Consider the following 22,413-nt stretch of genomic DNA (forward strand, 5'->3'; position numbering starts at 1 on the left):
GAGGTGATTCTAAAGCCCACAGGAAGATTATAAAAAGTTTTACTTGTAACCTAAATTTCAAGAAAATCCAATGGTCGAATTGAAATTGAAACACTCGGATATAAAAGTGTAGCTTTTTTGGTAAAAACTATTTTCCAAATTGTCCAAATCTCATCATAATGGTTACAAACCTGTAGGAACACTTTGGACACGTCAAATAGGACTAGGAGTACTTGATAAAATATTTAAATAATAGAAAAACCCCTTATATCAAAATTTGACCATTTGGGTATCATTTTCCAAAATGGACCATATACCCCCAAAATTTACAAATCACACAAAAGTGATCAAAAACCATTCCAAATACCATATGCACATATGAATACACATGCTAAATATTTTTACTTAACTCAGAGATCTCCGTGAGGCCCACGCACCTACTCTTTCTATCCAAGGTGTATGTTTGCCCATAGCATATCATTTGCAATGCAATCACTTTGCATTTGCTTGTAGAACCACTTATATACCAAAATAAATATTTGCTTGTAGTGAAAACTTGGTATATCAAATAAATCCATCAAAACCACACACTATAATCAAATTTCCTAGCCACAAGTCTACAAGTAGACAAAAATTCATACACAAGCCACACAATCCACACACATTCATACACACATACATATAATCACATCCCACTGGCACCCTAACCTTACATACATTACAATAGATTTGCTCAAAAGAAAGGGATTGTAGTTCTTTACAATCCACAAACAACTTCTAGCTCTGCTCCTTTCCTCATCCACCACTAGATCCTTCATCTAGACTTATAAATGTTATAAAAAAAGGGGTGAGACAACCACAGTCTCAATAAAAGAGAAATTGATATTTTTTATTACAAGAAAAGCTATAGTCAAATAAATAAATAATAGATTCAAAATGACATATAATTAACTAATTAAAATGCTTGAATGCATGAAATAGGCCGATATGACTTTTCCTGACTAACAAAATGCCCCTTGGCACTCTTTAGCTTATAGGAAAACCTTATACCCATTGTACTTCCATAGGCACAAAATATAAACTAAGGCATGATCTGATCCACCAAACCGCTTGTGACCCTTTGACGTGAATCTTGAGCAATCAAAGCTAACTCCCTCCCAGAGCCAACCTGACTTACTTTCTATGTGAGGGCTACCTTGGCCTAGGCACTCAACCTCACACTTCATATGCTGAATTCCCTCCCTCACTGAGAGGTTTCGAACCCTCAATCCACTAACCACTTTAGTGTACTAAGCCTATAATACGAAAGACAGCATTGAGTACTAACAATGAGCTATAGAGTATCACAAGATCACATTTTCCCATTGGTGAACTCCCACTAAGATCATGCCTCCTACTCTTTTCTACCTTTCTCAAGTGTTTACCACTTCAACACTCTAAGGAAGTATAACACTCATAATTCATCTCATCTCTTAAGTGATTTCTTAATTCATCTCATCTCTTAAGCGGTTTCTTAGCCTATCTAAGGTACCAAACCTAGTTACACTTCCCTAAGTGCAACTCCTCATTTTTTTTATGATCACAATGCATGTTAATAATTTTATTTCTATAAATAACATCATTATTAAATAGATAGTAAACATAAATACATTATTAATAAAATAATACCCTATAAACCCTTCTAAAACACATTTCATTTGCATTCAATTGTTTAAAACATGTAATGCATGCTAGATAATATTACCTACTCAAAAATAGCTAAACAAAGCAATAAGAAATATAAATTTTCTTATTACCTCGACCATTTGATATCAAAAGGGTTCTCCTTGTACAAAATAAGACTTACCTTGTTCCTTAACTTCTCAATAAGTTCCACCAACAATTCCCTACAACATATAAGTGATCCACATCACTTTTCATGGAAAATAGTATAAAAGAAGACTATAACTCATACTGGACAACTTGGGTCAATAAGCCATAATCCATCTCAATAGTCCATGTATTAAACCAACTAGTCACATAGTATCACTTAACCACCAAAACCATTTATTAGCCACCACTAGGCCAATTTCCAAACCATGTAATTTTTAATCAATTAAAAAACCTTCACTTAGCTTCACCAACTTTCATAATTAACCTTTATAATGAAAATTAAATCTTAATTTAAATCTTATTGGATTCAAATAGCACAATTATAACTAAATCAATAGGCTTAAACCATTGAGAAGCAAAACCCAACCTATTGGGATTTGAGTTTTTCCCTAAAACTCCATTTTTCATCCAATTGCATGTTCAAAACATTAGAGCACTATATAAAAACTCAAAACAACCTCCTAAGAATCTAAGGAAATCAAAGCTTGCAAAAACAAAGCTTTTGGGATCAAAATTTAAAATTTACCTCTTCCAAAAATTAAAGAAAACCAAGAGAGAAGGAAGAGGATTAAAGTAAAAAACTTATCTATCATGTAACCGAGCTCGCAAACCATACAATCTCCCGGATCCGAGCTCTAGCTTCCCTCACTTTCTTCCTCTCTCACTCTCTCATCCATTCTCTCTCTCTCGTCCATTCTCTCTCTCGTGCTCTTTATTCTTTTCATTTGTTTCATTTATGTGTTTTCTTTGTTCTTTACCCTTTTAAAAAATTGATCTAACTATTTTTGAGAAAATTACAAGGAAGGGCCCAACATTTCATATTATAACACAAAAGCTCGAGTCAACTTTGATAATTTTTCTCATAGTTAAAAATAAAATAAAACTAAACTTTTATTGAGTAAAATTTGTACTCTAAACCTCTATCAAATTTTCTTAATTTTAATTTAATTATAAATATTTTATTTTTTTAAAATAAATTCTAGTCTTAAAATTTTCAGAATGTTACAATAAGTTTTTAAAAATAATAATAATAATAATAATAATAATAATAATAATAATAATAATAATAATAAGATTAACTCAAAACTAGATTCTTTTTTACAAAAATCAAGGAATTAAATATTTATAAACTAATACTTTGAACTATTTGAACTTTGATCTCTCTAAAGGTTACATAGGCTCTAGGCTTTTATCCTAAGTTAAGTGCCCCATGTGAATAAATAATTTGTTTTCATTTATTTTTTAATCTGCATTATGTATGTGATTATAAATGGTAATTAAAGATATTAAAAAGCTAATTTAATTTTATGTAATTAACTTAAGATAACTATTCTTATGAACAAGTATTGTGAGATTGCTAACACTTTCACCACACATAATTAACTCTCGAACCCTTCTTCACATATAATATTTTATCATTCACATATATATATATATAGCGTAAGAACAATAAGTACAAATGAAGAGGAAATTAATTAATAATATAGGCACAGTACAGAATTCTCATACCTTTCAATTGAATATATCCAATGATATTAAACAAGGCCACCAAGCTTTGCTTCCTGAATAAAGTGTGCAATCAAATGAACTATGACTGTGAAAAATGAAAGAGGAAAAATCATTTCGAGATAGCCAAGACTAAGAATAATTTCATCTTGCAGCTGATTTAACTCTTTAATGGTCAAAATCTTTACGCACGACTTCTTGAAAATTGAATACAATTCAACCAATACTACTGATACTTCTAGCAACAATGAATTTTTCATGGCTAATGGAAATAACTATTGCATCAGAACATGGGAGTCATAACCATAGGTTGAAACGATAGTAGTGGTTCTCGAAACAAGACAATTTTTTTAATCTCACAAAATCTTATCTAATTAAAGGTTAAAAGTGGTTCTAAATCATATAAAATGATTTTAATTCACATAAAAATATTAAAATTAAAATATAAATTGGAATAAAATTCATTTTAATTGAAATAAAAATATTCAAGCATAAATATAGAAAGTTAATTTATTACATTTTAAAATAAAAACAAAATTGAAAGAAATAAAGTCCTATGACTATGGGGGAGGATCCTACTGCTCTGATAGCCAACTCTAGTAGGGACTAGCAATGGTTCCCATGGGTTGGTCCTGTGACTAACTCATACCTTCTGGTAGGACTGTGCAATTTACCCAATAACCCGTATACCTGGCCGACCCGTGATTAAACGGGTCAACCCATACCCATTATTTAAGGAAAATAAACGAGTATGAGCGGGTATATACCCATATATCAGTAAACGAGTCGAGTGACGGGTAACGATACGGGTGGCCCGTACCCGCCCATTTATGTTTAAAAAAAAGTGCGAGCTGTGGCTGGAGACTGGGCCTGACCGTCTGAGAGATATTTGGTTTTAGGTTGGGGATTGTTTTCAAATAGAAAAAAAGACCCAAAACCAGTTTGGTTTCAAGCTGAAACCGAAGGCGTGAAACACTAAAACTGAAGTACTGAACCTGTAAACCAACTCTACTTTGTCGTGACTCATGAAACCGAATGCCCGTCCTCTCAATTGTGTCGGTGTGTGAGATAGTAAGAGTCTCACTCTCAGCTGTGCCCTAAATCGGTCCTCTTAGAGTGTGCGACTACCAACTGCCAAGCTGCGAGGTGCGAGGCTGCAAGCTGTCGAGCTGATCCTCTCGTCCTCTGGCACTTCAATTCTCATTCTCTAGTCCAGTTTTCCATTTTTCTTTGCCAGTAGTGAGTGATGTTTTAAGTTTTCACAGCCTTGTAAGCACAGGAGTATTGTAAGGTATTGTATTTGATACGAGTATCGCTGTATCGTAATCATAACTTATATGGGTGAACTCTGTTTTTAAAGTATAATGAACTGCAATTGATTGAAATTTCCTTCCTTAATGCTGTCTCGTTTTTTGCATTTGTATGATAATGAGAATGGATAGTCTAGTGTGCCTCATTTTTCCTATTTTACCGAAGGGTCTTGTTCAATGTGGATATTGTGGATTTTTGGAAAATTTAAAGAGCATCCATTCTTGGACCTGGGATTCAATCTGCTGCTATGGATTTGTTATCTTAATTGGTAATGTTGCCAAAGGCATGCTCCAAGTTGTAAAGGGATCTATGACAACTCAAAGTTTAAGTACCATCTTACTTTGAAAATGGATCAGTAGAAGCATACTTTAAAATTAAATGCCTTTCACTTTGATGCTCCAGGTAGGCCTTTTCTAAATAATAGCAGCCTACTCTGATCTCCTCATATTGATCACATTGTTTAATTTTTCTGGCTGGCTATTATTGGTTTGGAATTTGCTCTGCCTATAATTCTCACTGATTGCAAACAAAGTTCTATATTTTTAAAAAAAAATTAGATAGATTTAGTGTATTGAAAATTTATAAACAAACTTCTACATTTGCTTTAATTTACTGCTGGTGGTGGCATATATTTTTTAATGTTGAAGTCTGTCAAGACTCTTTAGTCTTTCTCACAAGACATTGTCCATTTCTCAAGGCTTGTTGGTAATTATATTTGTATTGTGTGTGATTGTTAAGGTGTTGCACCTAACATTAAATATGTCTATGATTGATTTGTTTTGGTTATATAGTTTTTACTTTAACATTCACTATGGAAAATGTACAAGCTATGGAAGGGAACCATGAACCTAAAACTACCACCACCATCACAACACCCATAGAGTCTAAACCTATCCAAGTTGAAGAAGCACCACCCTCCAAATGTAAAAAGAGCACAACATCTAAAATGTGGAATCATTTTGAGAAGTTTATAAACAAAAAAGGTGAGCATTGGGCTAAATGCAACTATTGTGGAAAGGATTTTGCTGGCTATTCTTCTAAAACTGGGACTAAGAACCTTTGGCGGCATTTTGATTCTTGCCCAAAGAATCCAAAAAAAGCCAAGGCAGGACAGTCCTTACTCTCTGCTTCCTTTGGTAAATCAATGACTCATCACTCGTATAATGCAGAAAGGTGCAAAAAAGCAGTTGCTAAATTCATCATTTTGAATGAGATGCCATTTCGAGTTTTAGAAGGGAAAGGTTTTAAAAAAATGTTCGAAGTACTTGAACCAAGATTTACATGCCCTCTCACACCACTATGGCTAAGTTGTGCTACAATATATATTTAAAAGAAGCAAAACGTTTGAAAAGGTATTTTAAGAAATTTAAAGTTCATGTGTCCCTCACTACAGATTGTTAGACTTCAATTCAAAATTCCAACTACATGTGTTTGACAACTCATTGGATTGATGAGGAATGGACATTACAGAAATGAATTTTGAATTTTTGTGTGGTGGAAAACCATGAAGGGGATACCATTGGCAATGAAATTGAGGGATGCTTATTCTATTGGGGTATTAAGAAAGTATTTGCAATTATAGTTGATAATGCTTCTTCTAATGATTCTGCTATTATGTTTTTGAAAAAGCATTTGAAGGGTTTGGGAGGTCTATTGTGTGATAGAGAATTCTTGCAGATGCGGTGTGCTACTTATATTTTGAATTTAATTGTTTCAAAAGGCCTTAAAGATATGAATCAATCTATTGAACTTATTCGGCATGCAATTAAGTTTGTTAAATCTTCTCCTAGTAGGGTTAAAAAATTTAAGAAGCTTGTTGAAAAGTTGAGAATTGATTCAAAGAGCCTTCTTAGCATGGATTGTCCCACCAGGTAATTTACATAATTGTTAAATTATGATTGTTTGCATTATGATATGCAATTTTTTCTAACATTTAAATCTTTTGCTTATTTTAATAGGTGGAATTCAACATACATCATGTTACAGAATACCGTTAAGTTCACTAAGGTCTTTGATAGAATGGAGGATGAGGATCAGGATTACAAGAACTACTTCAAAAAGAAAGTTAAACTGTCTTCCAGCTCAAGCTATGTTGATAGGATGGAAGAGGAGGATGAAGATGAACTTGGTGATCATGATGGTGATGAAGGTACAGTTAAACCTCCTAATGCCTATGATTGGAGTGTGGCAAAGGAATTTCTCACCTTTTTGGAGTTGTTCTATACTATGACTCTTTAATTTTCTGGATCAAATGATGTCACATCAAACACATGCTTTCAAAATATAGTTGCAATTAAGACACGATTGGATTCAATTGCAGTTGAATCTAATTCTTTAGTGAGTGATATGGCAAAAAAGATGCAAAGTAAGTATGACAAGTACTGGGGAAAGGCAGAAAACGTGAATCCATTATTGGTGATAGCTGTGATTCTTGATCCTAGATACAAATTTTCTTATGTTAAAGTTTCTTTTAAACATTTATTGGTGATTACACGAAGAGGGAAATGATGAAAAAGAAGATTATGGGGCTTTTGCATCGCTTGTTTGATGAATACTCTACAACTCTTACAGCCAATAGTAGTGAACCATCTGAAATTGGTACAGAGGTAGGGGATAGCAGTGCCAGTGGTGGGGGGAAGCAAGCTCCTCCATCTTCTAAAAAAATTATAGATATGGCAATGTAAGATTTCTTAGCCACTGCAGTGAGTAAGCGTCTAAAGAAACCAATTTTAGAGGTGGAAGAGTACCAAAATGTAGAGTTAGTTGATGCTTGTGATGATAGTTTTGACATTTTGGCATGGTAGAAATTGAATTCTTCCAAGTATAAAATTCTGGGCTTGATTGCACGTGATTTGTTGGCTATGCCTGTCTCCACAGTGTCTTTGGAATCTGCTTTTAGTACTAGGGGTCGAGTACTAGATACTTTCAGGAGTTCCTTATCTTCAAAAATAGCCGAGGCACTCATTTGCAACAAGAATTGGCTATCATCAACATCATGCACCCCATTGGAAGAGATTGGTATTAACTATTTTGATGAGACTTTACGTGCTATTGATGGTAATAATAATATGAATAAGTTATTTTATTTATATTCATTTTAATTCTCCATATTATATAATATATATTATTATTTACTAATCTAATTGTTTTAATTTGTTTTGTAGAGGAAGAGTCAATAGCTCAATCTTCTGCCATATCAGTGACTCCGAAGAAGATAAATGAGGATCGATGAGACTAAATGAGTTTTCACTTTAAAAATTAAAATGATTGATTCTTGTTTATTTAATATTTACTGTTAAAATATTTGTCTTTATATTATTTAGAGATTTAAACTTTTAGAATGATGCTACTTAAGTACTTATGTTAAGTTATAGTGGGATGAAAATCATATGTTTTGATTCTTTTCTTTTTTTTTAAAAGAAAATGGGTGTTGTGGGTAAACGGATGACCCAGACCCACCAAAATCTGTTTTCACGGGCGGGTAACGGGTAAGGCTATGGGTGGCCCGTACTTGCCCATTTACACCCCTACCTTCTGGTTCTCTTACTAGGAAGTCTTGGAGGATAGGTCAGGGAACCAATTCACCCACATCACCCGTAACACTTGATGATATTAGGATAGTTCCCTATTGACCTAGATTTGTACCTCCCTACTACTATCCTCAGGGTCAATCATACACCTCCTCTAGCTCCTAGTTGTTGACTCAAAGGTTCTTGTAGTCTCAAAAGCCACCCTCCTACATATACCGAATACCTATGTCAGTGTGGTACCAAAACCCATGATACAAACCCAACCAAGATGATTTCAAAGGTTGTAAGAAATCTAAAGTGGAGTATAAGGGTTTGGCTCCATTAATTTCTGAGACTCCCAAATCTCATGTTGCATCTCCAGTATCCTATCCTATAAATTTATAATTTAAATTAAACTATACTATAAAAGTCAACAATATTAATTTATATTATTAAAGTAAATAATATAAAATAATATTTTAATACTTACGATCAAGATCTTAATCTTTGTGGTAAGAGGGCTTTGAACCTCTATGGTAGGAGGGCGCCCCTCTTTATGCGTATATCTCTCCACAAAAAGGTCACTTATATCAACCTTGATCCCATTGCAACAGCAGCTTCTTGCCCTTGTAATATTTAGTTCAAACAATTAAATTAATAAAAATTAAAATTTCATTAAATTTAATTCAATTAAACAATAAATTTATCATATCGTCGTAGCAGATTTCAAATCCCTTCAATCCACCAACATGGTGGATTCTCTATTCACTTCTGCTATTCCTAGCCTTCTTGGAGACATCTTGTTATAAATGAAATATATTTAAATTTAAATTATAAATTAATAAACAAAATTAATTTACATTTAAATAAAACAACATATATTAATAAACAAAATTAATTACCTATCATTGTAGAGTATAGCGCCACCTAGCAAATTTAACCCAACAATTAGGATTTACTTCAAGAGGGAGGGCCAGTTGCTGCTACCTCTTCCAACAACTTTGTCTTGTCTTCATTATATTTCTAGAATAGACTATTTTTGTTATTCTTCCATCCATTCCCCATCTTAAAAAGTGAGTACAACACCCAACAGTACATCACAAAAAAATTTTGCTGCATAAATAAATAACAGATAGTTAATATAATTATAATTAAATAAATATAATTAATAAATAAAAATAAATAATTATAATTATAATTATATATATAAATTATAATTAATAAATAAATATTATTAATAAACATGAATATACTCAAATAAATATATTAATATGATTGACTAAAACTATATAAAATATTAAAGAAATAAATACTTTTAGAATTTATTCCCAAGTCTTTTCCTTCACTTGCTATCTAACCCTCCTTCAAGTAAATAGATCAATGAAAAAAAACGTTATATTTTTTCCAGTCCCATCTGAAAATATTGTAGAGTTGTCCTAAGTAAGAGATTGGCTAGCCAACTAAATTCCACCTCATCAGCATGCGATGACCATCAGGCAGGGTCTAAAGGCCATGCTCCTCCAATATCCTCTCACAGGTATTGCCATTGAGCTTTTAAAATATTTAAATTAAATAATTAATTTAAAAAATAAATAAAATAACTAAACGAATTAAAATAATAAATTATACAATTATCGTGGATCATAACTCTATAGCCCTTCCTTTACATTCTAATCTGAGGGACTCAAATATCTCCTGATCCTAAAACTAGACATGTACTTCTGGGAACCCCTCGTCTGTGTGGTTTTTAGCACCCCCATTACTCTCAGCACCCTTCTGCTAAGGCTATTCCCTAGAATATAGGTTATCATTGCCATCAAAAAAGTTGTCCAAGTTGAACATTAGAAGTAGGGAAAGCATCCTTAAAAACATTATAGACAAGCATACAAGGAATTTCAAAAAGCAAAGGTGAGAGAAAATTTTGCCAAAAAAAAAAAAGAGGAGGTTGAAGGTTAATATAGACGTAACAATAGTAGCAGTTCTAGGTAAAACCACTACTATATAGTAGTGGTTTAGGCCAAAAACCTCTACTTGAATCATAGCAAGTGTAATATCATGAATTTCTAATCCCGAAACTAATTTCTAATTAGGGATAAATTAGTAATTTAATAAATTAATTGGAGATTGAGATTTTTGGATGGTAAATTGATGTTTTGATATGTTGGAATGTTAAATGAATAAGATTGAGTGGAAGAATGCCGTTTCGGAGCAAAGCACATAAGCATAGTGAATTTTCTTCATTGTGGCATGTACTACTTGTGCCATGGCATATGGCACAAAACTTTGAATAAATTGACATGGTCAGATCATGAAAACAAAAGGAGAGGGAGAGAAAATGGACGAAGGAGAATGAGAAGAAGATTTTGTCTATTACGGCAAGAAAGTTTAGACCGTTGTAATATATTTTTGACTAGTTGCTTATCAGGTGAGTTTTGTATCATCTTAAGCTTCGATTCTATCCTAATTTCTCTTAATTTAAGTTATAGAGTGATCAAACCCTTAGTTGCTTTAGTTCACCAAGTTTAACTAGAATGTAGTATTTAGCACTCTAGGTCATTTCCCATAGGAGCAATGCATACAAATTCTTGATTCAAATGCTACAAATTAAGAAAGTGAAGATAATGGTTTCAACTCTATCTAATCTAAATGCAAAGTTTAAATGTTTATAGTTTTTGTTTTGAATGTGATGAGTTGAATGATTAAAATGGAGAGCCCAAGTAAGAATCCTTAGCATTTATCATTGAATTCCATAATTGAATCAACAATAACAACCTCGATTAACCTAAGTTAGAACACTTAGAGCCATTAAGTGTAGTGTATCATTGAACTTAATGAACACTTAGGGATTTAGGTTAATTGAATCAAAGTGAAATATTGTGTTCAGCCTTGTCAATATGCACAAGTTCTTGTCAACTCATATAGATCTAACTCAAGTATAAGATAAACTTTAGACAAGGATTCAGCAAGAACACATGAACAAACACTAGAACATCAAGTCAATTCATGAATTCTAGATCTAAACACAATAACCTCATCTAAACATAAATTAGAATCAAGCATCTAAACCAATTACATATTCAAAATTCTCAAGAAAACAAGAAAAGATCATGAAATTGAGAAAGTAAGTGAAGAATACAAATCTAGAAAACTCAAAATGCTAAGTCATCTTCCTTAGAGCTCAAGGTTGTTTAGCCTCTCATGCTCTTCTTCTTTACTTGAATCATACTTTGAGCTTGAGAAACCTTCATAAATGTAGAAATATGTGGCTGTGATGAGGTGAGATTAATGTAGAGCAAGGAGAATAATAGACAAAAATGATGCTGGATGAAGGAGATGAATAAATCAAAATGGAGAAATGAAGAGAAGAGATGAGGAATTGAATCTAAAAATGGAGAACAAAGCTGGAAATGGCATGAATCTTGAGAGCTGGAGATGAATTTCTGGATCTGGAATTGAGAGAGAGTGAGTTCTTTAGAGATGAAGAAAAAGATGAGAGAAGTGAGAGAATTTCAGCTGAAGAGAGGGATTGGGATGTGAATTATTAGGCTTTAAAGTGAAATGGAAGCTTAAGTATGAGTGAGAAATTTGAGTGAGGGTGATAATTATAATGCTAGATGGTGATAATTCCAAAGCTCACATCTAAAATGTGAATTTCCAGCTAGAGAAATGAATTAAAATTGAGCAAAATAATCTAGAAATTGAGGGAATAAGAGGTGCCTAATGAGCTGGCAAAGGAGCATGAACCATGTGACTTAAGTAAAGGAAATGTGACTCAACGAAGCCCTTGATCAAATGCCACATCACTCCCTCTTAGATTTAGATTGTGTCACGCCATTCATGCTTAGCTTTGCCTCCATGATGTGTCTTCAATGCTTCACATGCACTTTGGCTTTTATTTATTTATTCTTCCTCAAATTAATTTTTGAAAATGGTATGCCAACTTAGCCCTTTAATTAGGGAATTATAATGCCACATAAACCCTCTCTTGCTCTTGAATTCTCCAATGATGTTGACTTAGTCTTTGCTCCTTGATTCCAAATTTTCCCTTACAAAAATCTAAAGATTAAAGACATAAAACTAAATAAATTCTAGAAAGAGAATTAAAAAGGAAATAAAAGAGAATTAAAGCCCAAGGTATCAATTTAGGGTTTATGAGTGACAAATCAACATCAATTGGCAAGTTTAGGGTTCATATAGTCAATATAGAATAGCTCAAAAATTGAAAATAGATACTAATATGCACAATTTGATGCCAAAAATTAAGTGTTTTAGTATGTAAAATATGTGACAGATCATAGAGAAATTGAATTATGGAGTTTTTAAGGGGTTGATTTATTACCCTTTAGTAATAAAAAGATTCTTAGGAATCAATCTAAAGTTTTGTGACTAGCTTGGGAATTGACAATTAAGCTTTTAGGCAATTATTAGATAGAGAGGCGTAACGGACAATTAAAAATTTTAAATCCCTATCTTGATGTAGACTGGACGAACTCGTTTAAATCAGGATAGATAGAACGAGTACCTTTTACTTTTCATGCTTCATGTGTTGTCTTTAAGAAATTGTATCTTTATGAGCTGACAATGTAGATCTGCTGCCTTTACCAATATCCATACAAATAGTTATCCAACTCAAGTGGCATGCTAGCGCTTGAAAATGTCTGTCCGTTTTTCTCAAAATGTTGAACTACTTTTTCTCTAGGGTGTTTTGTGGCACTCAATGTGTTTCACCGTTAAGACTTTTCTGACTCTCATACATCCATCAAGCACGTCCCTATCTATATATAATATATAGATTAGGGTTTTCACCTTTCACTTAAAGATCCCACGAAAATTTAATTAAATTTATCTCATAAATTTAATTTATGATATCATATCTAATTCAAATTTATCTTATAAATTCAAATTATATAACTGACATGATATTCTCTTATATCATGTTAGTTATTTAAATTTAATCTATCACATAAAATTAAATTTAAACTAACATAACATAACATAACATCATATATCACATATACATGATATATTTTATATATATGAATATATATATACATACATATATTTCGAAAATATATGTATATCAGATATATATATATATATATTTAATTTCATATATCATATATATATATACACATATCATATATATATATAAACATGAATATATATATATATATTTATCAAATAAATATTCAAATATATATATATATATATATAATTTGTTCAACCTAGAAAAGCATTACATTCATTGAATCTAGATACATTCTAGATTCAATGAACTTGAACATTATAACTCGAGTTGGGCTATTCTTGTGCGCGACCCTGTAAGTCCACATGAAGCTGGCAGCAAGCTAATTATACTGCTAGCCAACAAGTCACAAGTGACCTCTAGTAAGACATTGCAACTACCCAATTTATATGGAGGTTGATGATCTGATGTAACCTATCATGTAATCGTATCACATCTCTTTTATCACGCAATATTTTGATCAAGTTCGAGACATGAAATTGTCATTCTCCGTTACCTAACCGTTACTTTCTTAATCTCTGAGTGGACTGACTAACAATAGAGAAAACCTTTTTCATTATAGTATGGCCATATATTTTCTCAGTCTTACTCATCGAGGGGCCCAGTCATATCTCTCAATTAACATAAGGGACAATTTCTGTAAAGTCCCGACTCAAACCTGGGCTTTACCATTTCACACCACACAATTAATAAATCAAAGTCAGAGTAATAGCCTTTTATTTGTTTTCAAAACGTAGGATCCCGACCTTTTAAAGCATATGTTCAAATAAGAGTGTTAGCAAAAGCGTAAACACAGTCAAACAACTTAAAAAGTCCTAAACTTTCAATCCTGAAAAAAGGCCGTGTGCTGCAACATGCAACATATGCATTGTGGCATATGGCACAGAGCCACGTGCTCTATTTTTGACTGCATAATGTGCCACGACAGGCACATTATGAGCTGCGACACACCTACCTAAACTTTTTGCTGTCATTTTAACAGCAAAAATGACAAACTTTCAGTGTGCACTATTTTCACACCTGATGTCTGATTAGAATGATTTAAGCGCCCACACAAAGCTTATCACGTATACTAGCTAAGGGAATAAGTTTGGACTCGATCTGATAGTCCAATATAAAATTAGATACCTGGGTGTAAAAAGTTACTTTTCTTTCAAACACTTACACCCTAAGTGCTCGATTCTTATTCCTTGTCCCATTAGACCACATACACCTGATTAACACTGCACATATTAAATATCACATTAATAGCCCATTTTGGCCTCTCAAAGCCACATTACACAATTGTGGTCTTATATGAGGAACTCAGATGTACAACTCATATAAGCAAATAGAACTAGACTTCTGTCACTTTCAACCCTCTGACTCTTACATATAGGGCTCCATCTTACCATATAGTCGAGAATCACAAATGTACTTGACTCTTCCAAATAGGGCTACACCTCACCATTTGTGTTGAGTTCTTATCATTTGTGTCAAGTTCTCACATAAAAACACAATTTACATTCAATTCATATTCAAATCACCATCAACATATTATCATCCCATAATCATCACATATATACATAAGTGGATTAATTTACAACACAATATATACTTGCTTGATTCACATTTAAGCCTACCCATGTATCCTCCACTAGGACACCTCGGTATAATCAACATCATATACATACATATAAGCAAGGTTCACAACATAATTCAACATACAATCACTTATGCATCATAGTTGGCAACTTAACTCAATAAACAACTTTATACATTCATTTCATTCAAATGATAGTCATACCACTACCAATTGAGACTACTCTTTCCTTGCTTCCTTTCTAAACCTTCTCACGCTCTCTTCACCTATGTTCAAAAATAACAGAGTGAGACATATGTCCCAATAACTTGGAGGTAACCCTAATTACCAGTTAATAAGAAAAATCATAAACAAGCAATAAAGTAGCATGTATATTAATAAAACAATAACATATACATATATAGGAATCTACTCCATCAATCTCATTATGATTATGCAATGCATTCTTAATTCCCCCTAGTAGAGTAATCTCTACACCCAGACCAAGACTTCTTGTTATAAGGAACAAGGCCCACCATATCACTGCTCAGACCAGGTACTTTGTATGGGTGGTCTCTTAGGTCCATCATGACGGAGTCAAGCTTTACACTCTAAATCATCAAAACTTCCTAACCTTATACAGAGTAAGACCACGACCCCCTATCATAGTCTAAGATAACCTTGTCGATCATTTAATATCTTAGTTCCATCATGGCGGAGTCAAGTTCTACGCTCTAGATCATCAAGATTCTTCTCCTAAGTCTGTCCTGATCGAGTCAAGCTCTACACTCTAGATCATCATGACTTCCTAGACCTCCTCACGATAGGACCACGTTTCCTCCTACCATAATCTAGGGTATATCTCATGGATGTGATGCATGTCAGTGCACGTGCCACCTCAAAATTAATTTCAATCAATACTCACACACCCGCATGCATATATTTCATAATGCTACTACTCTATCAGTTCACAATATAATGCATGTAGTTATATCAAAATACTTGCAAATAATTTCACAAACAAACAAGTAAAAAGATTACTTCAGTTACCTCTAACCCTTGCTATTAAGGGTTACCAATCATACTAAGCTCCCAAGGGTATAGATTCTCACGAGCAACTTCACAGGTGCTCAATCTACATAACACAGTGCCCCTCAGTCAATTTCCAACAATTTCATCAACATTGATTCGGTTAAACTAAATCTCTTAACACATGAAATAGTTTAATTAGACCCTTTTCAATTCACTTATCTATTATTTATAGTCATTAGCCCTATAGACTATCCAAATGACCATAATAATCTCCTAACACATTTATTCAATCACTTTCTTCCTTTAACCTAACTTTCTTAGGCCAAATGGGCTTCAATCTTTAAAGCTCAACTATTCAACTACATACTGGTCACAAAACCTTAGTTCTGTATTCGATATCCCGTTTTAACTCTTTCTTTTAGATGACAACACCTCAGAATCTCATAATTTGATTTCTCAACTAATAAAATTCAATAAAAAAGGGGTAGAATTAAAGCTTGGGATTGCACGATACTTACCTAACAAGTTATCAATTGAAGCAGACTCCTGAGCTCTAATTATGGCTTACCCTAATAGAGATGGCCTTCTTTTCCCCACCAGACGTGTCTCTAGCCTTTTCCTTTCTAATTTCACAAGCTAATCACATCAGCTTTAAGTAATCCCTGGATGGTACGCCATGGCGCGTAGCACGGTGAGAAAATTGTCACTTGTGCTCGCGCATTTTGCCTCGAACTATCTTTCCACCCTTTAATCCTACCATTATGACATCCAATCAACACAAATTATTAACTCAACATTCAAATCACAATCAACCCCTTAATTACTAATTCACCCTTGGTTAGCAACTAGTTCTTGAGACTGAAATTTAGGATGTTATAAATTATATCTTGACCACTCATATTCCTCTGCATAAATATTGTTAAACTCAATCATAGCCTTTATGATCACCCAGTCAAAGGTGACTTTTGACTAGGTCAAAGTTCAATGGTCATCATGTAGGAATCAATAATGATCTCAGGTCAATGGGCTTAGTGATAAGGTTACATATGAGATAAGCTTATGACATGTAACATGTAGCTTTCTCATAGTGGGTCAATCCAACATCTTGTACTCTTTCAAATGCCTACAACTTTGATTTATATCTATATAATTAATCAAAGTTATACTAGTCTTGTTTCATCTATGATCCCTCATAGATGACTGATCAGGGATATTTAGGACAATCACTATAGTTTATCCAAGGATATAGTTATCATAATGAATATGCAATTAATATGATAATTAAAGAGAAATTCATAAAATAACAATATTTTATTGTACAATGATTGACCTTAAAGAACAATTTCCAACAGTGACAAACTTAATTTGCCCTAAGTTAATAAATTGAAAAGTGGTGGAAATTTGGTGTAAAGTGTTTTAAAGCTAATAGAAGTTATAGAAACGTTAACGAGAACAGTTAGAACCTAAAGTAGTTAAGTGAAAGGAAATAAACAGTTAATTATGGGTTATAGAGATAATTATTACTAATTTATGTAGATTGATGTGTTGTGTAACATCCCAAATGCTTAATTCGAATGCTAAATGTTAATTTAAAGATAAATTGATACATTAGTGGATCAATTAGATAATCAAGATTTTGAATGGTGAATTGCTATTTTGACTTATTAGGATGTTGAATGACTAGGTTTGAGTGGGAGAATGGCAATCTGATGCAAAACATGTGAGCTATAATAAGAAGTTTCTCACTACGCCATGCACTGCAGCGTAAAGCACAAAAATTTAATTAATAAGGACGTGAATTAGACAAGGGAAGATAGAGAGAGAGAGAGAGGAAAAGAACACGAGAAAGGGGGAAGAAGGCCAGTTCTACTAGGACAAGGGATCTTGGTGCACTGGGAGTCAATTTTGACTAGTCGCTTACCAGATAAGTTTCATACTGCCCTAAGCTCATATTCTATACTAATTTTTCTTAGTTTGGGATTAAAAAAATTGAATTAGGGAGTTTTAAGGGATTATTTTCTTATGCTTTAGTATTAAAAAGGATCTTTGGAGTTAAACTAAAAGATTGTGACTAGTTGGGTGATTGTTGGTTAAGTTACAAGATTATAGGTTCAATTTGACCCAAATTGTGAGGTGTGACGGGATAAAAATGTTTGTATGGATGGTGAAGGAGATAATAGAAGTGGTAGAAGGCTTGAGGAGAGTAATTAGGACCTAAGAGTATTAAGTGGAAGAGACTAGGTAGTTAATTGTGATTTGCTGTGACAGTTAGCATTTGTGGTCAAGTTGGCAATTGACATGTAGTGATAATTTGTTGCTAAATTTATATATGGGTTAAAATTAATTTTTATTCTTAAACTATACTTTTAGGTAGTGTCTTACATTCCACTTTGGCACATTCTTTATTATCGTATGAAATTTCTTTTTACAATTTAGTATCATTTAATCCATTCATTAAAATAAAATTGTTTCACATGATTCAAAATGATATCTACTCTCTCGATCCTGACTTGCAATAGTTCTTTTTTTAAAAAAAAAAATGTATGCTGGTTTTTTTCTTTTTTTAAATACTCCTACCTCTAATCATTTATGTTGGAGTAATTTCAATGTAGCATATAAGTCCTTCACAATGTGATGAAACAAGATTCGAATCCTTACTATGAATATCCGATGGTGCACCAAACAAACTTGCATCTAATAAAAACAAGTATTTTAGGGGGAAAAAAAATCAACACAGCGTATACATCATACAAAAATCTAACTATACTAGTATTATGAAAAAAAAAACAAATAATAAATATAGGGTGCAAATGAGATTGAGTGCTACATTTAGAAACAAAACAAACTCCAACTAGCTCTTACATTTTGGACTGTGGAGTATTAAAAATCAATCCAAACTTGTCTTCCCAACAATCCAAGTAACCTTGATATTAATTTCTTTTTTTTTTTTGAAACAACATAACTTTTGAATTCCTGCATTTTACTCGTATTTTATTATAGATTCTTGTACTTTTTTTAGTATTGTAGATCCTTACACTTTTATTTTTTAATATTCTACGTCCCTCCATAAATAAAATGTAGAGACCTTGGAATGACTTAAAGTATTAGAAAAATAAAAAGATAGGGATCTATAATACTAAAAAAAGCAATACATAAACTTATAGCAAAACAGAAGTAAAGTATAAAAATTAAAAGTTATATTTTTTTATATTTTTTTATATTTTAACCATACTTACAACAGTTGCTAAAATGTTCCCTTACAACTAGTATTGATGTTACTTTGCATTACTTAAATTAATAATTAACAATTCAACTTGCTCTTACATTTAGGCCTTGGTTGGCATGCTCTGCAATATTGTACTAAGACCCAAATAAATAAATAAATTTATAAATTAATATATGTATATATGCACTGAATACTTTTAGTTAGACATGCTTATTTATTTCCTTTTCAATCTTTAAAAGAATGAAACAAAACAAACAAAATGATAAAGGAACCCACTACCTTCCTTCTTTCTTCTTTTTTTTTTCCTTTTTTAATTAAACAATACATAAATAAATAAATTATTAAGTTGTAGTGATGTCTTGCCCAAGGTTGAAGGGTGGTCCTCTCCATTTTGATTTTGGCTTGTGGGACACTGCTGCTGCCCCTCACTGGACCACTTGCATGCCTTTGCCAACATTTTGAGTATTTGTTTCCCCTCCATTATAATATTGACACAATTGAGAAATTTTTACACCATCTATACTCTATCTAATAAAAATATATTATGTCAGATAATTGCAAATATAAATTTATTTTGCTATTGATGATAATAGAAAAAGAGAAAAGACAAGAAATTAAAGAAGTACTTTATTTCAAAAATAAAGTTATTAAAAATAATAATATTTAAAATTTTATTTAATTATTTAAGTACAATTTTATCAGACAGAGCATGACTAGCATGGTGCAACGTATCTATGCAAAAATTTCTCTATTGAGAGCCTACTTAAATTGAAGTTGATGTTACTAATGAATATAAACTATAAATACGATAGAAAGACAATTCATGACTATTCTATGTTTTCCTACATTTTTAAACGGCATTAAATATTAGAAAATAAGTATGCTATTTTAAAAATATTATCCATCACATGCAGATCCTAAGAGAGAAGATATTTAGTTGTAAATAAATATATAATAGTAAATTATAGGAACTTGCTTTGAGTTTTGCTTATTCAATTTTCTTTTTACACAAATAATAAGCCATATATTTAATTCTAAATAAATTATTGAGTTTTGCTAATTAAATATATAAGATATATTATACATATTTTAGTTGTACAATGTTTAAAACCGAAGTGTCTAATTTACTTTACACAAGGCCAAAACTTTTAATTTATTGGACATTAAAAACTTCAAATTATAGATCTATCAGGCTCTCACATGAAAATTTCTTGATTTTCTATCAAAACTTGTTGACAATTAGAACTAACATATTGTAATAAAGGATTAATCTATTTGCATTTAATAAAAATCTTTCTTTTAAATTTATATAAAAAAACTTTCCTTTTTTTTGACCAACTATAAAAATATTTCCTTTAAAAAAGCAGTACTGAGCCAACAAATTCAACCTCATGAGCTAGATCATGCTTTAAATATTGACGGAAACGTTAAAGAAAAAATATATATTTCACAAATCTGTTGCTGGATTAGCAGAGTCCATGGGGCTGACGTGTTTGGCATTCTTTTTAAACATCTTCAGCAAATAAATTATAATTACTATGAGAAGCCAAACATCTCTCTCATGCAAACAAACATGATCTCAATCATTAAATATTATGATTGTGTTTGATGAAAGTGTAGTTAAATGAAAGCCTCCCAAGGGGATAGAAAGAAAAGAAAAGAAAAGAAAAGAAAGAAGGCTTAAACTAAATTGCATGGTGGGGCCCACCTACACTAGACCCATGTGATTTCACAAGAGGGATGCATTAAATATAATGAGCCATACAACTTTGAGTTCAATGAATAATAATAATACAAGCGTTAGCATGAACATATAAATACCATACAAGGCATTAAAAAAAAAGCCATATAAAGATAAAATATTATGGCAAAAATGTGTAGTTTAGTAGTAGCCTACTTAACCCATCATGATTTAGTTTCAGAACAAATGTTAATTTAAGATTGGTGATTAATTATTGTATATATAGATTAGGCTAAACATCCAATCCATCAAAATCTTTGATGCCTAGGCTCTTTCTAACCCATCATTACAAATGAATTAGAAAGACCAAATTGAGAAGCTTGTGGCTTATGGGTTTATACTTGGATTCAAATACATGTTCATTTCTATAATATTTTTATCACTCACATGGATAGTGGTAAAAATTGTCAAAAAAACAACACTCTGAAATTCTGATTTGAATTTTCAGTGACATATAGTTATCATGAACATTTCTCCTACTTCTATTTATAAATTATTTTCAACATATTTCACTAGAATAAGAAAAACTTTAAATCTTATTAACTCTATCTTAAATTTTAACAAGTTCCCACTTCTACCTTCTAATAAAGACCAAAACAAAAACTGTTTTTAATAATTTTTTAACATTTAATAAAGACAAAAAAAATAAAGATAAATATAGAAAATAGAGAAATTATCTATAAATATTTCCTAGCATTTAATAAGAGCATAAAGATAAAAATGAATATGAAAAATAGTAAAGTATCCCATAAATAAGATCTAAATTAATTCTACCTTAAAAAAAAAAAGATCAAAGCAATATGACTAAATTCTTTTTCCTTCCAAAACATATTCATTTCATTTAATCATGCAATTATCTAGTATTTAGAGAGAAAAAGGATCCCACTTCCTCATTTCACAATCATCTTGCCTTTTGTGAATTGTCCATTTTATGCATAAAATCAATTAGACATGTCTTCCATGTCACATACTAAGCTTAAGAAGAGCCGAACTATTTATGACTTGTGAAAAGAAATGAAAATTCAAGAAGCACAAGCAATAAAGAGGCTTGGACTCTGGTGTTCATAGCAATCAAGTGCTTTGTCCCCAAAAATGATGGGACGATTGAAATTATGACATCCTAAAGTATGATTATGTCACAACTAAAGCATGGTGCTCATTACCAATGCAGTATTACCTTTTTGCTTGGATAAGCATGACCTGCGTTTTCTCCAACCTTATGATCAAGGTCGTGTTTAGACCTACTCACTCATACACTGTCCTGTAATTTTCAATCTTTTGAAATGAAAATGTTCTTAACGCAATATGACAATACAAGGACGATGAGTGAATGTTGTGCATAGATTCAACTTCCTCACAGTTAACCAAAAGCTTCTTCCCTTTCTTTCTTAGGTTTCTAGAAACTATATTAACCATATAAACATGAAAATTTCTGATACATGTGACAGTTAAATGTATCTGATATATACTAATGATTTCAAGATGACTGAAGATATATAATATAATCAGACGCTCAAACTCTGATTAGTAATATCTTCAACAGAGAGACATGTCAGTGGAAGAAAGGTATCTAACTTTTACAGGGACAAATGTCTTACTTTCTTCTCAAGTAGAATGATCAAGAATTTAGGCAATATAAGTAGAATTAAA

General features: G+C 32.0%; 2 long non-coding RNA genes across 2 annotated transcripts; both read right to left on the reverse strand.

Moving 5' to 3' along the window:
- Positions 1–3,361: 3,361 nt before the first annotated feature.
- On the reverse strand, positions 3,362–9,176 carry LOC129287631 (uncharacterized). Its single transcript, XR_008587761.1, has 3 exons — positions 9,080–9,176; positions 8,668–8,803; positions 3,362–3,413 (listed from the first exon to the last, which is right to left on the reverse strand). It is a non-coding gene; the product is annotated as an uncharacterized LOC129287631 (long non-coding RNA).
- Positions 9,177–14,406: 5,230 nt separating this feature from the next.
- LOC129287740 (uncharacterized) lies at positions 14,407–16,633 on the reverse strand. Its single transcript, XR_008587795.1, has 3 exons — positions 16,315–16,633; positions 15,815–15,899; positions 14,407–15,051 (listed from the first exon to the last, which is right to left on the reverse strand). It is a non-coding gene; the product is annotated as an uncharacterized LOC129287740 (long non-coding RNA).
- Positions 16,634–22,413: the final 5,780 nt, after the last annotated feature.

This window comes from Prosopis cineraria, unplaced genomic scaffold (genome assembly GCF_029017545.1).
Source record: "Prosopis cineraria cultivar Desert tree isolate PC_DT_omini unplaced genomic scaffold, ASM2901754v1 PC12, whole genome shotgun sequence".
Lineage (NCBI taxonomy): Eukaryota > Viridiplantae > Streptophyta > Magnoliopsida > Fabales > Fabaceae > Prosopis > Prosopis cineraria.